This window comes from Protobothrops mucrosquamatus, unplaced genomic scaffold, assembly GCF_001527695.2.
Source record: "Protobothrops mucrosquamatus isolate PMUCROS unplaced genomic scaffold, P.Mucros_1.0 scaffold5135, whole genome shotgun sequence".
NCBI classification, from domain to species: domain Eukaryota; kingdom Metazoa; phylum Chordata; class Lepidosauria; order Squamata; family Viperidae; genus Protobothrops; species Protobothrops mucrosquamatus.
Window position 1 is genome coordinate 3,222 of NW_015391008.1, and position 6,148 is coordinate 9,369.

The 6,148-nt window shown below is 41.7% G+C and overlaps 1 pseudogene; it reads left to right on the plus strand.

The window, feature by feature from the left end:
* Positions 1 to 1,162: 1,162 nt before the first annotated feature.
* LOC107299578 lies at positions 1,163 to 3,379 on the plus strand (annotated as a pseudogene).
* Positions 3,380 to 6,148: the final 2,769 nt, after the last annotated feature.

Below are 6,148 nucleotides of genomic sequence, written 5' to 3' on the forward strand. Positions count from 1 at the left end.
TGAGGACTTCCATGGGCAAAACTGGTGCTTTTAATCTTGCAGAGTCTTTAGGCATCATTTCATCAGTTAAAGCTCCCATATCTGTAAAATTCACTCAGATTTGACTAACTATTTGGGGACATTTTTTAGGATGGAAACATGGATTTTCCACATATATACATTTGTAGATGTGTATATTTATATTTCTCTCAGCATGTATATATTTACAAGTGTATAATCTATCCCCAGCACTTCCAGATATATTTGATGATAACTCTTTGCAGTGCTAAGAATTTGAATGACACAAGTGAAAAAGAGAATTTTATGACTGAATGAATATCTGAACTTGGATTTTGGTAGTCTTTCATGTGTCAAATCAAACATAATTAAGAGGTTATTCTAGCAATGTGCTATGTTTGCTTACTTATTGTAGTATATACTTTTTTCTTTTTTTCACATCTTCTGCAACCATTTTATAAATGATTGAAGTTACACTTTTTTTTTTGAATCTTATAGACAAAGAGGATGGCAATAAGAGCACTCTGGACAACTGAGAATAACAAGCAACATTGGAAAGGAAAGCAAAACCAGCCAGAAATCAAAATATTTTCCATTTCCTTCAGAAAGCAAACACAATTCTTCTCCTTCCCCAGCAGGTGAGAGACAAAGGAGAGAAAATTAAGAGGACGTTTTAAGCTAGAAACTCAAGAATACGTTACATGAAACATCAAGTGAGATTATATTTCATTCGGAAAAAGAGGGAAATACCTGGAAGTCAGTGGGGAGAGAAAGGTCAATTGGACAGCCAGGAAGAGCAGACAGTGATATAGGCCTTGCCCTGTGAGGAAGAAAACGGTTTGAATCAAAGCAACGCTAAACATATTTTTGATCTCCTCAAGAATATCAGTGGTGGAAAAGGTCCATAGATGTGCCTGTTCTGGGAAAAGCACAGATTGTAAATCGCAAGTAATTGTGCACGAGAGGATCCACAATGTAGAAAAAGCATAGAAATGCTACAAATGTGGCAAATGGTTTAGTCTGAACAGTTCTCCTGTGGTTCATGGAAGGACTTATATAGGACAAATGCCTGCTCTCAGTGCGGCAAAGGCTTTAGCGAGCATAGCAACTTGGTGAAACATCAGAGGTCTCACACCAGGGAGAAACTGTGAGTGTCCTGTTTGAGGGAAAAGTTTCATTAGAAATTCCCACCTCATGACACACCTGAAGACTCATACAAGGGAGAAACACTCTGAGTGTCCTGATTGTGGGAAAAGATTCAGTCAACATTCCCACCTGGTGATACACCAGAAGACTTACAAGAGGGAGAAACCGTATGGTAGTCCTGATTTTGGGAAATGTTTCAGTAAGAATTTAGGCCTTGTGACACACCAGAGGACTCACACAGGAGAAAAAAAAAAATGAGTGTCCAGAGTGTGGGAAAAGTTTCACTAACAATTTCAGCCTGGTGGCACACCAGAGGACGCATCCCTAGAACAAACCGTATTAATGCCTGAGTGAGAAAGGTTTCAGTCATTATTCCAGCCTGTTAACTCTCCAGTGGACTCACACAGGAGAAAAACCGTATGAATGTCTAGAACGTGGGAAATGTTTCAGTAAGAATCCCAGCCTGGTGATACGTCAGAGGACTCCCTCAGGACATAAACCGTATGAGTGTCCAGATTGTGGGAAATGTTTCAGTATGAATTCCAACTGGGTGCCACATCAGAAGACGCACACAGAAAAGAAATTGTATGATTGTCCAGAGTGCGGGAAAAGATTCAGTAAGAATTCTAGCCTAGTGACACATCAAAGGACTCATACAGGAGAGAAACCATATGAATGTCCTGAGTGTGGGAAAAGTTTCAGACGCAATTCCCACCTGGTGATGCACCAGAGCACTCACACTGGGGAGAAACCCTTTAAATGTCCTGAGTGTGGGAAAAGTTTCAGTCACAATTTCAGCCTGGTGATACACCAAAGGATTCACACAGGAGAAAAACCCTTTGAATGTCCTCATTGTAGGAAACGTTTCCGTCACAGTTCCAGCCTGGTAATACATCAGAGGAGTCACACAGGCAAGAAACCATATGAGTGTCCAGATTGTGGGAAAAGTTTCAGTCAGAATTCTATTCTAGTGGTACACCAGAGGATTCACAAGAGGGAGAAACTGCATGATATTCCTGATTTTGGGAAACATTTTAGTAAGAATTTAGGCCTTGTGGCACACCGGAGGACTCATTCCCGGGACAAACTGTATGAATGTCCTGAGTGTGGGAAAAGTTTCAGTCAGAATTCCATCCTGGTGATACACCAGAGGATTCACACAGGAGATAAACCGTATGAATGTCCAGAATGTGGGAAATGTTTCAGTCAGAATTCCAGCCTGGTGCTACACCAGAGGACTCACACAGGAGAGAAACCGTATGTGTGTCCAGATTGTGGGAAAAGTTTCAGTCAGAATTCCAGCCTCATGACACACAAAAGGATTCACACAGGAGAGAAACCGTATGAGTGTCCAAAGTGTGGGAAACGTTTCAGTATGAATTCCAGCCTCGTGGCACACAAAAGGACTCATACAGGAGAGAAACCGTATGAGTGTCCAAAGTGTGGGAAACATTTCAGTATGAATTCCAACCTGATGGTACATCAGAAGACTCACACAGGAGAGAAACCGTATGATTGTCCAGAATGTGGGAAAAGATTCAGTAAGAGTTCTAGCCTAGTGACACATCAGAGGACTCACACAGGAGAGAAACCATATGAATGTCCTGAGTGTGGGAAAAGTTTCAGACGGAATTCCCACCTGGTGATACACCAGAGCACTCACACTGGGGAGAAACCCTTTAAATGTCCTGAGTGTGGGAAAAGTTTCACTCATAATTCCACACTGGTGACACACCAGAGAACTCACACAGGCGAAAAACCGTATGAGTGTCCAGAGTGTGGGAAATGTTTCAGTCGTAATTCCACCCTGGTGACACACCAGAGAACTCACACAGGCGAAAAACCATATGAGTGTCCAGAGTGTGGGAAAGGTTTCACTAAGAATTCCAGCCTGGTGACACACCAGAGAAGTCACACAGGAGAAACCATATGAGTGTCCAGATTGTGGGGAAAGTTTCAGTCAGAATTCCAGCCTCATGACACACAAGAGGTCTCACAAAGGAAAAGGTTCAGTAAAACTTCCCATCTTATGAGACACCAGAGGACACATACAGGAGAGAAACCTTTTGAATGCCTTGATTGTGGAAAAAGTTTTAGTCAGAATGGCAGCCTGTTGACTCACCAGATGACTCGTACCAGGAAGAAATGGTATGAATGTCCTGATCGTGGGAAAAGTTTCAGACAGAATTCCAACCTGGTTATACACCAGAGGACCCACAGTCTTGATAAAGGCTAACTAATTTCTAGTGATCAGCAGAAATTTCTGGATATTTCCTTTTGCAGAAGTTGTGGAATTCTTCAAAAAGGCTTTTGGGTGGTGTTTTTTGTATATTTCTTATGGAATGTCCACAAATGAAGTTTCTGTCTTCTACCTTGGTGTCCTCCAGATTTTGAGTCCCAGAATTTCCTTGCCAGTATACAAGTAGTCCTCAAGGTATAAGTGTAATGGAGCCTACCAATTACGGTTTTATGTTGTAATGACTGTTAAATGAAACTGCTTTGCTTAACTAGCCCCCCCCATCCCCCTCTCTCCCTGATAAAACTGTTAAATGAATGTGTGAGTTGTTAAACAGGACACTGGCTACTTCATTGTTGGGGGCATACCCCAGGTCAAGGCTTGTGTTCTAAAGGCCTCCCCTACCTCAACCCTTTGATCACCCCCACGCCTTTCCTTTCCCCACAGGCCTCTCCCTTCCCCACAGGGTCCCCACAGGCTTTTTCACTCCCACTGGGTCCCTGCAGTCCTTAAGCCTGACTCCCACCCAAGCAGGCCTCACACCCTCCTCCTCCTTACCTTTTGAAGATCTCTGAACCTCATGTAGGGGAAAGAGGGCAGGCCATACATCCTTGGGCCACATGACTGTGTTGTGGAAGCAGCTGTTAATTTCAATGTGCCTGGGATTCATCCCTGTATCATGTAGTGGATTTGTGGAAGCAGCTGCCATTTTGCCACACCTGCCAGGGGGCTACTTCTGGGTCATTGTCATTGTCTGTTTTGCTACCTTAACACTGCAGACCGCATTAAGCAATTGTGGATGCACTGAAAATGATGACTTCTTCCAGGAGACCTTCAAAAGATAAGAGTGTGATGGGTGACAGGTGTGCAGGGAGTGGGCCTAAGGCCCAGTGGAAAAAAAAGCAGTATAAAATTTCACATATAAAGGTTTTTCTGCCATTTTTGAGATTTCTTTATTGTTAAACAAGAAGACTTCTGGAGGCAAACTAAAATAAGGAAGCGTGTAGTATTCTTGATGGTGAATTATAAGGACAGAAAGGTGTGGTCTTATTTTATTTCTTTTAAGTAATCTGTAGGTTTGAATCGTTTTGTGTGAGTGGCTGAAACATTCCGATATTTTATGAATTCTCGTTGGCCGGGAAAACATCTACTCTTTGACCACAACAGGGAGCTAAGAAGTTGGAGACGGAGGAATTTTGTAGCTTTGCAAAAGATGTGCTGGAGAGATATCTAAATAAAACTATTCAATTTATAAATTCGATTATGTTCTCAAAATGTTATGAAAACTGCTCCAGTAATTGGAAAAAAGATGAGTAATTAAGAGCTGCAATGATGTGTAGAAAGGCAATTTCTCAAATATCTGATAACCTAAATCAGGGGTAGGCAACCTTGGCTCTTTTATGACTCGTGGACTTCAACTCCCAGAATTCCTGAGCCAGCCATGCTGAGGGGAAAGGGAGAGATTTCTAAGCTGAGCCATGCTGGCTCAGGAATTCTGGGAGTTGAAGTCTACCAGTCATAAAAGAGCCAAGGTTGCCTACCCCTGACCTAAATGAATAATAGAGTTGGAAATGACCTAGGAGGTTTCATAGTCCAGTCCCTTGCTCAAACAGGAGATCCTATACCATTTTGGACAAGTGGCTGTCCAGTCTCTTCTTAAAAGCCTCCAGTGATGAAGCACCCACAATTTCTGAAGGCAAGCTGTTCCACTGGCTAAGAATTTTTTCCTTAGGTCTAGGTTGCTTGTTTGCTCGATTAGTTTCCATCCAAAGTTTCTTGTCTCGCCTTCTGGTGCTTTGGAAAACAGATCGACCCCCTCTTCTTTGTGGCAGCCCCTCAAATATTGGAACACTGCTTTCTTGTCACCCCTAGTCCTTTTTTCACTAGACTAGACATACCCAATTCATCCAACCGTTCTTCATGTGTTTTAGTCTCCAGGCCCTTAATCATCTTAGTTGTTTTTTGCACTCTTTCCAAAGTCCCAAGGGAGTCAAGCTATTTTCCAAAGCGCCTGAAGGCAGGACAAGAAGCAACGGATGGAAACTAATCAAGGAGAGAAGCAACCTAGAACTAAGGAGAAACTTCCTGACAGTTAGAACAATTAACCAGTGGAACAACCTGCCTCCAGAAGCAGTGAATGCTCCAACACTGGAATTAAGAAGAGACTGGATAGCCATTTGTCTGAAATGGTATAGGGTTTCCTGCCTGAGCAGGAGATTGGACTAGATGACCTCCAAGGTCCCTTCCAACTACTACTACTACTACTACTACTACTACTACTACTACTACTACTTCTTATTATTATTATTATTATTATTATTATTACTACTACTACTACTACTACTACTACTACTACTACTACTACTACTACTACTACTACTATCTTTTTTATAATATGACCAAAATTGGATGCAGTATTCCAGATATGGTCTTACTAATGTTTTATATTGCTGTACTAATACTTCATGTGATCTTGACTCTATCTTGACTTATTCAACCAAGCATTAGCGTTTTTGGTTGCTGCTGCACATTACTGCCTCATATTTAAGTGACTGTCCACTAGGCATGAAGATGACTATTTAAATACATATCTCCTAGCACAATTGAAGGTAGCGTTCCAAGTTAATTTGACACTCATAAGAGGACAAGTTTGGGACGTCTTCATGGACACTTATAAACTGAAGAATTCTTTGAGAAAAAGAAACGTATTTGATAGAAATTCCAGAGAAGAAAAACACTTTATGAGGACAAATTGGAGACAGTGACTTA